We start from the raw sequence: 13862 nt of genomic DNA, 5'->3' as shown, positions 1-13862 counted from the left end.
AAAGTCTTTTTCCAGACCCAGTTATTTCAAAATTTATATTATAAGTCCAAACTAAGATACGATAATGATATTCCTGTGGAAAAAATGGGAATCGAGCTTAGTCTTTTCTCCAGACCCAGTTAATTAAAACTGGTGGAATTAGTGTCTTTGTTGTTGTTTCAACTTATACGGTGTATATTGTGAATATATGCACTAAGAGTAAATTGAGAATCAAGTGTAGTCTTTTCTCCAGAAGTCTAAGACCAAACAAACCTTCAACCTATGCACCCGTTTTAAAAGAGGTTTAGAGTGTTGTCTTTATTCCAAACCTAAAACAGTTACGAAACAAAATCTTCTAACATAAGACATTATATTCTTATTCTCGTGCAATAACACGAGTTTTAAAACGTACTCTTTCCTCCAGACCCGGCTATTAAAAAAGGTAACTGAAAAACTTCAAATGTAGAAAAGCACATGTTTATAGCGTTGTCTTTATTCCAGACCCGGTGATTTAAACATGATTTAAACAATCCTAAAAACAAGACTCATATTCTTATTCTTGTGGAATAACACGAGTATTATGCTTAGTCTTTCGTCTGGACCCGGTTATTTAAAAGATAAAGAAATATTGAAAAAAAATGACAGCTGAGACCAATCTTCAAAATTAAACCACTTAAAATGCTTGGGCTTAGAGTGTTGTCTTTACCCCTCACCGACGTATATTATAACTTTTGAAACGACCGGGTCTGAAAAAAAGACTTTGGACTTGCATTTATAATTTTTGAATTAACCGGGTCTGGAAAAAAGACTTTAGACGCATATTATAATTTTGAAACAACTGGGTCTGGTAAAAAGACTTTGGACGTATATTATAATTTTGAAAAACCGGGTCTGGAAAAAGACTTAGACTTGTACTGTAATATTTCATTAACCGGGTCTGGAAAAATAGACTTTGAACTTTTGTGCTATATGAACGCATTACTATAGGATATTAGTTTAGAACGAATTCGCCAAAAATCACTTCAAATTTATTAAATTTGTGAGTAAAGTGCATTATTACATTTGTGGGTAAAGTGTTATTACATTTGTGGGCGTTATTACATTTGTGGGTAAAGTGTTATTACATTTGTGGGCGATCAAAAATTATTACATTTGTGGGTAAAGTGTTATTACATTTGTGGGCGTTATTACATTTGTGGGTAAAGTGTTATTACATTTGTGGGCGTTATTACATTTGTGGGCGATTATTACATTTGTGGGTGTAACAGGGGGGGAGTTTGTAAAATTGACAACATAAAACTAAAGAACGTTAACGACCGTGACCATTAGGAACTGAAACACTCTGAAAATAAGAACCCCCTTAAAGAAAACTAATAAGTGAGTTCTTTGCATTTTTTGTTGTCAACGAAATATTTCTTACTTCTTTTAGGGGGCAGGGGTTGGGTGTGTAACCCTTTGCTTGCTGATGTTGCAATTTCGCACATTCGTACAACAATTAAGTTCAACAATCGTAATAGTAAGTTTTCTCCCCTACATATATCTTCAAATTACATAAGCTAATAAAAGGCAACAGTTCTTGGATATTAAACATGTATGTAATAATAATAAGTATCAATAGTGGAATATGGAAATCTTAAATACTAGAAAATAAGATGGAAACAATTGTCATTATTATCACCCTAAAATCAACTCAGCGTGCAAAGAGTTAAGAAATGTTACATTTTTTTTCATCGTCCCTGCTTTCTACGTCGTTTATTTTTCATTGCCAAAACACGAATATTATGGTTCAGTTGCCTAATTGGTGAGGGCACGCACCTGCCGTCATTTTCAAATAATAGTTCAAAACTTTTTTCCATTGGAATAGAGACAAACTTATTCACTGACAATTGAGAAAATGATGAATTTTGCTTCTCTACGAATATACATGTATTACTTTCATATTACCATGGCCCTTTTAGATGAATTGATGAATTTTGCTTCTCTACGAATATACATGTATTACTTTCATATTACCATGGCCCTTTTAGATGGGTCCGGTGGGAAAGTAGCAGAGGTAACAACGGTAGAGGTAAAATGGCAGAGGTTAAAATGGCAGAGGTAAAATTGGCAAAGATAATAATGGCAGAGGTAAAATTTGCAGAGATAATAATGGCAGAGGTAAAAACACCCATGCATAAAAAGTATTTAGAGAAAATCCGCGTATGGATTAAAAATTAAAGGTTCTGATAAGGTAATACAAATTATAAGGTTGGACTAACGGAAAGGAAGTTCAACCTGACGCAAAATTTATTGTAAAAAGCAGAAAATCATTTTTAAAAATTGGTTAAGGTTTGAGTAAATCTATCAAAGATAAACAAAGCAATAAGAATTTTTACTGGTGACGTCATGTGCAGCAGCTTTCTCATGTGCAGTGAAATGTCATACCTTCAATATATAGTCAATTCACATCTATTCCTGAAACAATTATTTATTAGTCATGAGCCGTTAAAAAATTGAGAAATAAAATATACATTTATAGGGCATATACACTTCGGACAGCTGTTCGTATAACACGTCATAAAATCAAGAACTTAAGATTCAAATATTTCTATTTATCTTAAATGATTTTTCTCGGACCTTCACCAATGCATATTTTTTTGCTATTTTTTTACAACTAACTTTTTTTCGTCAGGGTGAACTTCTCCTTTTACACAGGTCGGTATAATGGTACCAAAGAAAAAAAAAACTTTCCCCCAAATGTCAATCCCCTGATTCACATTTCTCGAATTCATGCGGTGAACGTTACCATGGAAACTTGACTAGTATAGCTGCAATAAAGTATCGCTATGACAGACTCAACAATAATTGATACAATCGTATAATTTTCTTAAAACTATACGTGTCATATCGATATCTATTCGGATCCATTAGGATGAGAAAACAAAGAAATCATTTTATTACACAATATGTTTTGTTTTTGTATGCTTCTGTTATCCATGATCATGCATACCTTTCAGTAAAAAATGGCATTCTTCACACTTGCGCATGACTAGTCAAGGCGTGAAAGTGTCAAAAATGGAACGCCTGCAAGTGGTCCGAATTATCCCCGCACTTTTCTGATTTATTGGGTTCATGGTAGTGCACATTGGTGTTTATGTTAAAATTTGTTGGAATGCATGCGGCCGGAGCGCTATTCTTACAGAGACCCTAAGAAGATAAATCGTTTCATCACTCACTAATTGAAGCTATTTTGGGCAGGAAAGTGTTTGACTTTAATCACATCAACTGATAAAGCACAAACCTAAAATGATAACACAAATAATATGTAACTCGTTCATTCGGCCTATTTCCTGTGCAATAGTCCAATCGAATTCAGTAATTCTGATTGATGTTGAAAGGAAAGGCTCTGGTCTCTTTTCTTTGTCGATGTAGCATGTTATTTTTACCTCTGTTATTTTTTTACCTCTAGTTTTTTTGTACTACCTCTTCCATTTTCGGCCTCCACCATAATTACATCTGCAATTTTTAATTGGCACCCCCAGATAGTGGTGACTGAAGTGGAATAAATGTTGCCAGATAATAATGGAATTAGTTATTTATGAAAATTGTACCTTAGTAAATATTTTAATTATATCAATCAGTTTTCACACCCTTTTTTTTACCTGTTTAAATATTTTCGTATTATTTTTACTTCTTTATTATAATTATTATATTTTTAAATTTATTTTTTATTTTTATTTTATTCTATTTATTCATTTTATTTTGTTTTATTTTTTTTTTTTTGGGGGGGGGTTGCTGCACCCACAAATGTAATAACACTTTACCCACAAATGTAATAACACTTTACCCACAAATGTAATAATTTCAGCCACAAATGTAATAATGCACTTTACCCACAAATGTAATAATTTTTGATCGCCCACAAATGTAATAAATTTGAAGGGATTTTTGGCGAATCCGTTCTCAACTAAAATCCTATAGTTATACGTTCATATCGCACAAAAGTCCAAAATCTTTATTTCCAGACCCAGATGATAAGAAAATTATAATATAAGTCCAAAGTCTTTTTTCCAGACCCCGTTATTACATTTGTGGGCGATTATTACATTTGTGGTTGTAACAGGGGTAAAGTTCCTAGTCGTAATAATTTAACTTTCAAATGTATGTGGTCATTTTCCAAGGACCCCCCCCCCCCCCAGTAAAGAGAAGTAACATTTTGCTTTAAAAATGCAAAGAAACACCCCCTTCTTATTTTACTTTATTAGAAGCATATTCAAGTTCCCGATGGTCACGTCCTTTAATCTTCTTTATTCTAATGTTGTCAATTCTTACGACCTCCAGCGCCCCCCCCCCCCAAAAAAAAAATGTATCACTAATTCCCCAGCCCTATGACGTTAACATTGTAATGCAGTTTGGATGACATTCAGAAGGGAAAATGAACCTTGTGCCAACGTTTGTGAGCACCGGCTATAAACCGGGCAAGAAGTTTGATCCGCAGGAAGTTTTTCTGGCACTTCCCTATATAATACATGTATGTGGTTACCGTGGCAACATTTTAAAAATCGTTATGTTATAGAAAATACCGTAACCTTGTTCATACTTTTTAAAAACATTATTATTAAATATTTTGGTATTTATTTTCTTTGTTTGTTAATTTGCAAAACAAGAAATGAAGTGAAAAAAAAATGGGCATGGCAGCACGATTTCTGAAACCCTAAAATGCGTATTGCACATTTAAATTTCAAGACCAATGTGTGTGAAAAATTTCATGAGAATTGCTTAAAAACCGAGGAAATTCTTACTGCAAAATATTTACCTATTTTACGATAAGTTATTGTTCCCATGACAGCACAATTTCCAACACATGCGAAAAATGTGTATTGCATATCCTTACCACAAGTCCAATGTTTACACACCACCAGCCCTTCAGCCTATTATACATCTGAATTCAGATATTTTGGTGCATTTGGGATTTCAGGACAAACAGAATACCTCTTCAAAATTGTCTAAATTAACAACTAAGAAAATTCCAAATCATGGACTGTTATATGGTTTTGCCACAGCACTAGTCTTTGTATCAGATCCCTTTAAATTAATAAATTCTGACATTTTAACCCATTTGTTTCACTGTTCATACCGTCAGTTGTTGTTGTTTTTTTTACTCCTTATACACATACAAATGTCTGGAGAGAAAAAAAAATCATGATTTTGTCCGCCGTGTCCAAATCTGGGGAATTTATTACGGTAATTAACAGACCAGACTATTAGTGGCGGGCGATTAATAATAACAAATAATATTAAAAAATGCCCGTGGCGCAATAAAGAAAAGAAAGGAAGATAGAAAACCTACAACCAAAGGAGAGGGGAATAATCATTACCTAGGAGCTCGTGTGAATAGCCAGGTTTTCAGAAAGTGGTGAGACAAGAAACATTGCGGAGTTCTTTTGGAAGTTTTTTTTTCCATAGATAGGAATGGCCCAGCATGTTAAAATGATCGATCCCCCATGAATTATGAGATTAGTGCACAGCAAGTAAGAATGAACTAGCAGACATAAGATTGTAAGATGGATTGTAAGGAGTAATCAAGAAAAAAAAAATATTGTGAAGCAGTTCCGTGTAGTGAATGGAAATCAAGTAGAAGCGATTTAAAAGTTACGCGCTGTGCAACAGGTAACCAGTGAAGAGAGACAAGTATAGGGGTTATGAGATTCCCCTTGGGGGACATAGTTACTATACGGGCAGCAATATGTGGCATTCCCTTAGGCGATCTAACTCAGATTGTGCAACGCAAACAGTATAGCTTTGCAGAAATCAAGACGGGAGGTAATAAGTGCATGTGAAATCTTCTCTTTAGAACACTAGGTGAGATGTACTTCATAATAAACCCTGAATTCCGTAATTGATACTGTACTGTTTGACATACCACAACCCTGGGTAGACATGGACATATTAGAATCAAACACAACCCCAAGATTTCTACACTTACCTGAAACTCACATTACAGAAAATCTTATTCAATGGAGCCAACATTAGACTTTGATCCCCCATTTTTACACCGAAATTTCCGTTCCAAGGCATAGCATTTTTGTCTGATTGAGAGAAAAAAAAGAAAGCCGCTTCAAGGAATGGCATTTTGTTCTTATTGGAAAAAAAGGAAGAAATTCGCTTCAAAGCTTCGCATATTTTTCGCGGCTTTTTCGGAAGCCGCGCTAGTTGCATCATGCACGCATACCCGTTTCATAGGCTCGGTGTAAAAATGGCCGCATACATTCGTAATTCCGAAGCTTCGTAATTCCGAAGGTTCGGTTGTTCCGAAGGTTCGTATTTCCGAAGGTTCGTTTTTCCGAAGGTTCGTAATTCCGAAGGTTCGTCAATCCGAAAACGAAATAAGGTTCGTAATTCCGAAGGTTCGTTTATCCGAAAACGAAATAAGGTTCGTTAATCCGAACATTGAATAGGGTTCGTATTTCCGAAAATGAAAATTATTCATTTTGGTAACAAACACGGATAATAATAATAATAGCTGGGAGAACAGTTTTCAGAACTGAAGTGGCTTCCCTGGGTAAATAATATTTTTATAATTTTAGGCCTACATGAAATTTCCAAAAGTTTGAGCACGTGATTCGCTGGCAACATCTCACAAGGATGCCCTTTTAACAATAATTGACCAAATAGGCGAATTTTACATTTTCCCCCAAACCGCTTGCTCGCTACGCTCGCACACTGTAAAAAATATTGGGCAAAATTTTAACCAGCACGAGGGTAATTATGTATCCAACCAATTTTGGGCAGTATTTTACACAATGCGGGAAGCATATTGTCCAGTATGGTTAAAAAATAAGCAGAAATTACTTTAGAATGAGCAAATTTTCATCACACTGGATAAATAATAATGCCCAAAAGAAATGCCCAATGTTGGTTGGATACATAATTACCATCATGGAGCATTTTTACCCAATATTTTTAAGAGTGCAGAAATGAAACGTAAATACATAACTTACCAATCAGAGATCACTTAAAAATTTTTGCTTAACTTAATTACTACAAAACACACAACCTTTTTACACAGATGATAATCTTATGGCGAAAATATCCGTTTGCCACAAAATGCCCCTATTGGCCCCTTTTTTGGCTCCCCCAAAGGAAAATACGTTCCGCCGCCATTGGATGAAACACGCATCGTCTTCATGGCTAACTGCAAAAGGTTTTTAAAATGTCCTCTTTAAATCAGGTCAGAGCTTATATATATAATTTCTGTTCGCGCTTCTTGCGCGCAGTTATTATCTAGTTACATAGGCATCTCGTTTTGAAGATTAGAAACATATTGCCCATTTAAAAAAATATAGCTCGCGCTCGCATTACTTAAAAAGGGTTTATCATGTTGTTACATATTTACTTTATTTTATAAGTATGAAGCTAATTATTGACTGTTAGGACTACCCTTTCAAAAAAACAAATTAAATTATACTTTAAGCTGCCGATCGAGGAAAATATGGCTGAAAAAATGCCCCCCCCCCATATGACAAAAGTTGGATCCGCCGGGAGGGAGGCAGGGCGCACTTGCACCCCAAAATGAAATAAAAAAAAACCGGGAAATGCATATTTTTCCAAAAATGGGAAAGATCCTTTTTCAAAAATAAATATGCTGTTTTTTGTGTTTTCGAAATAAAATACTTTTTTTTATTAAAGTTAAGTTTTCAGGCTGGAATATTGCAAATTTTCAACTTGCGCTTCGAACTTTCAGTTATTCGATTGGTGAAATAATCCTAAAGAGGTCACTAAATTCTTTCTTTAAGATTCATTTTTGGTCAGTATGTTTAAGCTCGTGTTTTGCGCTGGTGTTAATTCTTTAGTTAGATGTACATCTCTTAGTGACAGTAGAAATCTGCTCGCATTTTTAAAAACTTATTTCCATTTTGATTGAAATTCCCTAAAGTTTTAGCTTGTGATTCACGCTCGCAACACCTCGCAATAATGCCATTTAACGAATAATTGACCCCCAAAACGAGTTTTATAACTTCACCTTTGATTTTTTTCACCCAGCCGCTCGCTCATTATACTCTCTCCTGAAAAATAAAGGCTAAATATACATTTGGCCATAACAAGAAGTCATTTCAAACAAGTTGGTTAGATAATCTTAAGGTGAAAATATAACCAAAGTGCCCATTTTTACATATAAGTTTCATTTTTTTGGCTTTACCCCCAAACGAAAATTCGTTTGGCCGCCCTTGCCTTCCCATCCTCATAACAATTGAACGGCAAGTGTCCACCACCCCCCTTAAAAAGGGGGCACACTTGAGTTAGCATATTTGCTAAGATTTTAATTGTACCTCTCAAGGGGGGGGGGCACGGGCCAGCTGTGCCCCATGGATCCGCCAGTGACATCACTGGTGAATCTATTCATCATGATCCATCATGATATGGAAATTAACAAAAATACTTTTATACAGAATGTTCAGTCATTATTTATCCAGTTTAAATTATGAAAGTAGTTCAACGTAGACCCGATCTTGTTCATTTCAGAGGGTTAGTGGCTGCACACATTGGTGTTTACAATTTAAAAATCGTTGGGTTTGTATGTAAAGCGTTGTTCTGCTTACGAGCTTAAGATCTTTTCATCATGCAGTCACTAATTGAAATCATTTTGGCAAAAAGATGCTTGAGTTTAGTCATATAAATGACAGAGTATAGATCTTAAATGACGAAAAACAACATAATATTTAAGCAGTTTTTATAGCCCATTTCGTCGACAAGAGTCCGGTCATGGATGATAATCATAATGTAGCCTATTTTAATCATCTTTACCTCCTCCAATTTTACCTCTGCCATTTTTACCTCTGCCATTTTTACCTCTGCCATTTTTACCTCTACCATTATTACCTCTGCCATTTTTACCTCTGCCATTATTACCTCTGCCATGTTTACCTTGCACCGTTTCATAGGGGTGCATACGCACGTACGGTACTCACACGCTGGCGATCTGTCCCAAGGACCCCCGTTTTCACAAAATTGTAGTTCCGAAGACCATTCCGAGGACCTTCCTTTTTACAATAACCCCTCTCTAAGGCCCCCGTTTTTTGTCTCGACCGCGGCACACCCCTACCACTTTTTTGGTCGAGTGCCCCCCGCCCCCGGGCTTAGATGACTTAGACTAGAACCAAGCAACATGAATTCAGAGTTAGAATTATTTACTTTAAGAGAGTGGAAGCACATCCTATCTATTACACCGTTAATACTTAGATAACTGTGCCAGAACCAAGCAACGTGAATTAAGACTTGGCATTATTTACTTTAAGAGAGTGTGAGCATATCAAATCTATTACATCGTTAATACATTCTTCAAACGTATTGATAACCAGTTCTGTGTTGTCTTGACCAGCGGCGAATGATGGATACAACTGGACATTGTCAGCGTAACAGTGATACTTAATAACAGGGTGGTGACCAATGAGGTATACAGAAAACAAAAGGGGACCTCCCACTTTTCCTTAGGGGAACTCCGCTTGTTCGGGGATCTTAATTTGACTTTATACCGTTCACACAAACCAGCTATTAATCAGTTTATAATGATAATTTTGTCGGGGTGTTTAATATCTGAAATATGATTGAGACTGACGACTGAGGTATACAGAACAGCAGGTGACCTCTCTCTATTCTGCATCTTTTATATAATCCTATAATCACTCTACATTTATTCTGCATTTATTTTACATTATTCTTTATTCCTTGTATTCATTCTACGTTTATATTTTACATTTATTCGTTACTTATTCTACATTGATTCTACATTTACTCTGCATAATATATTCTAAATAAATGATTTATTGTTTGGATTGCTTAACTAAGCTGGTCGTACAGACTGTTTCACCCTAAGGCTATATTTATTCTACATTTACTCAACATTTAGATACCTACAAAACATTACCTTCTGGTGACCAACAGCTCAAAATCATATTATAAGCATAATGACAGAAAACTAGTCCCGTAATTTGTATTTTTCAGGAATGGGGAACATGGCATCAATTTAAAAAAAGGTACATCAGCAATGAACATGGATTTTTTTAACCCCACCCTCCCCCTCCTCCCTTCAGATGATTTGTTTTTTATCTTGATTTTTTCCGCAACTGAAATGGAATTTACAAAATTTATTTTATCACATTTAAGGGGTAGTCCAGGCTAGAACTATTTATATATCAATAGAAAGAGTAAAATTCACAGAGCAAAATGAAAATTTGATCAAAATCGGATAACAAACAACGAAGTTATTGGATTGTAAAGATTTGCAATATTTCGGTGAAACAGTTCGAGGCATGTCTTCGAGAATATTCATTGGGTGGACTGATGATGTCATATCCCCACTTGTTCATTTATATTTCATAACAGGAAATTGGGTTTATTCAAAATTTACGAAGAACTTAAGCAATTGGATTGACAACTGATTAAGTGCATTATTTATTGGCGCAAATCAAAATGGAGACACATCATTTACACATGTATGAAAAAATGAAACAATAGTGATTTCATATAATAACATAAAAAAATTCAATGGGAATATGACATCATTAGCCAACCCAATGAATGTTATGCAGATATTGACTAATGGGGTGTGTAATATAAACATTCTTTGGACCGCCGGATTAACATTTTTCCGAGGGGTTATATTTTCCCCTAAGCGATCACGAGGGAAAATATTAATCCTTTAGGCGTTTTTTTTTTTACACATCCCAACAGTCAATATATGTTATATTAGATAGCCTTTAATGATGTAGATAAATATGGCCTAACGATGCGTGAAGCCTGTTGTTTATGATAGTCACAGTGATTGATGGAACTGGTATAGATCTAGATGTAACTTTAGTCTACTACTACTCTAATGCAGTGAATGGCCCTTTTCTAATCAAATCAAGTTTGTTTTAGGCCTAGCCACAGATCTAAGTTAGAGTCAAGTCCAGATACTTTAGTCCCACGTATTTTATTTCCGTGTAGTTGGTAACATCTAATCCACAAGAGGGCGCAATACTCGTAGAAAAATATATTAACGGACCGGTTGCTCAATGTATTCATCGAAGGTGGACCGGCTGGGAAAATACACGTATTTCGATGATATCACATGACGCGCAATTGACCAATTGCGCTTGGCTATCTGTCTTGGCTATCTAATATTAATATATATTTTATTATATGAAGAAAAATAAATACCTTGTAGATTAATCACGCCGTAGTGCTGTAGCTCGGATCACCTTCCGAACTGAATCCCGCCGGGTTGAGCTGGTTCGGTTCGGAAAATACGAACCGGGCTTCATTGCCAAGCTCTCTCAACCCGGAAAATTAACCCGAATGCTATACAACTTGTTTCCGTCATCGCGATTAAACTAAAAAGCCATCTATTCACCTGCAACGCCTTTCAAATTTAGAGGCAGACTCAAGCCAAGCCTTACCGCTCATTCATAACTTTAAATAGGTCGTCCGGTCCGTCCATGCCATGCATGACGATTAGCCCTTGTACTTCTATGTAGCTGTGTTTTCTTCAATCAATCTTTCAATCTTTGCGAGCCACGTGCCCCTGCGCTGCCCGCAGCCTAGCCCGCCCTGCGTCTATTCTGTGTACATGTGGCTGTGCTGCTGCACTGTAAAATGTGTGTGTCCATATAATATACTAGTAGTGCACAGTGCATGTTGAATGCGTGTGTATGGAATCATGTGATTGATCACCTGGTCAGGAATGGTTTCAATCACTTGCTTGATCGAGGGCCCGGTTGTCATGTTGACATTAATCTTCTTGGTTTTGTGAGCTACATGTAACTGTCATCGGAGGTGGCCATAAAGAAGTCCGAATGAGAATTATATTTCCTTCGAGATGATTGTGATGACAAACAAATGACTTTTTTGTTCAAGGGTGAAATATACTAATCTGTTCGCGCCCCCCCCCCCTTGTGTATGTGTTTTAAGGGGGAGGGGAGCGGACTGGACGAGTTCTGGTTAGTGTCGTGATGATTGCCAATTTTTATCTATTTTTGTATTTATCTATTTATTTACCACTTGTGGGATGGAACACCCTATCAGCACATGCTGTTTTTCGTAGGGGGCCAATATTAAGGCTTATAAAGTGTATAATAGTTTATTTTCACGAATAACTGTTGGCTTCCATTTCAAAAGAAACCAAATAAATGTAGTCCAAAAACTTTCAACACATGAAAATGTCATCCAACTTTTATTTGATTTTGTCAGTGATAACATGATGTAACAATACACACTTATTTGACTGAGGCTAATTGTATAAAGGCATACAAAGCAAGGAAATCAAATAGCTCCTTTTTAAAAACAAGTGAGGTCTCTTTCCCTTTGTTCAATGATCCAATCATCCTACAGATGTCTCTTTCATCAAAATAAACATTCTCATTCACTATCGACTTTTTTGGCTTCGATGTTGTGCTCGGAAGTAACTAAAATCCCCCCCACCCCCCTCCCCTGCGTTACAATGGTACATTTACGGCTTCTGTTTATTTAAAGTGTGACGGAGTAAAGAAAGCAATGGATATTGAAATCAAGAATTTGAGAGAGCGAGATGTGAGGGTAAGAGGGGAGAAAAATTCATTATCATGCAAAGTTTTAAAATTTGTACAAGAATGTTTTGAAAGAAACTGAAGAAAAAGAAGACCAGGCAAGATTTCAAAAGATATGAATGTTATTCCATCTCATTTTATTTTGATATTGTGGAGAATATTGCAACAAAATGAACAAATAAATATTACCTATACAAAAGAAATAGGAATACATGTTGAACATTAATGGGATTCTTTCTTTCTCCAGAGCGAAAGATAAAAAGTATACAATATATCCCAATGCTCTTCCTCGTCTTATTTTTTTTAAAACTATATTTCAATCATTTCGTGATTGGTTTAGTTCATTGACTTAATTCACGATGAAAAATCCCCTTTCCAATTCTCTGATCACTAGTAGCTATTAATAAAGTATTGAAGTACCCCAAAAGCCAAAACCCATTTCTAATCAACTTTGGCTTCATTCCACTGGAATTTCCATCGCCCTTGTTTATAAGTTATTGACAAAAACAATGTCTGGAGAGTATCTGGAATTAGGTCACCGCGAAGAATAATTTCGACAGCCGGGTATTATAAACAATGTGGTTTCGGCTTTCACACATTCCAAGCATGTTGGTCTTTCATTCAAGACCATGTGCTTACGGCCAGAGAGTGACTCCTGTAATTGACAGATGAATGAACCAATCACAGCTCGCAAAGACTAAAGTTAACCATTATTGGGTGTGTTGGTGCGATCACGGATGGGAGTGGTCGTATTTCTACTGGCCCAGCGCTCAGCCAATAGCTGATGAACGGAGATGCTACGTACACGTACATTGGACTATCATAGCGAGGGCCAGGGCGGGAGCACAGGTGCGCAGCGGATGAGGAAAAAAGTCGAATACGGTGTTGACAGTATAATAGAGAGTTTGATGATAGATTAATTATCAAGACAGAGTATTGGCACGTGGCGTATAAACAAAAGATAAGATTTTCGGGCGTGTTTTTTCTTTTGAGGACAAGGTCAGAGGGGTGATGTCAGCCACAGTAGTTACTGTCAAAAAGGTCAAAACATTACATTTTTTGCACAACGCACATCAAATTAAACTGTTCCGGGTTACCGAACCGAACCGAGACGGACTTTGATTCTTATAAAATTTCCGAGCCGATTTCGGGCCGAGTTGAAGGCTCCGACACTATCACGCCGTCCCACATTTATTGATTGCAAGTCATTTTCAGGTACCGGCCTAATCAATCATTAATCTTACAATCAATTTCAAATTTGCAATTGATTGCTGGCCAACAAATGTAAATTATTATTGATTGTAAATGTTTTCTTGCAACACCCCCTAAGAAGAACAAACT

Source organism: Lytechinus variegatus, chromosome 6, assembly GCF_018143015.1.
Source record: "Lytechinus variegatus isolate NC3 chromosome 6, Lvar_3.0, whole genome shotgun sequence".
Lineage (NCBI taxonomy): Eukaryota > Metazoa > Echinodermata > Echinoidea > Temnopleuroida > Toxopneustidae > Lytechinus > Lytechinus variegatus.
The sequence above is the reverse complement of the archived record's forward strand: the minus strand, read 5'-3'. Positions refer to the sequence as shown.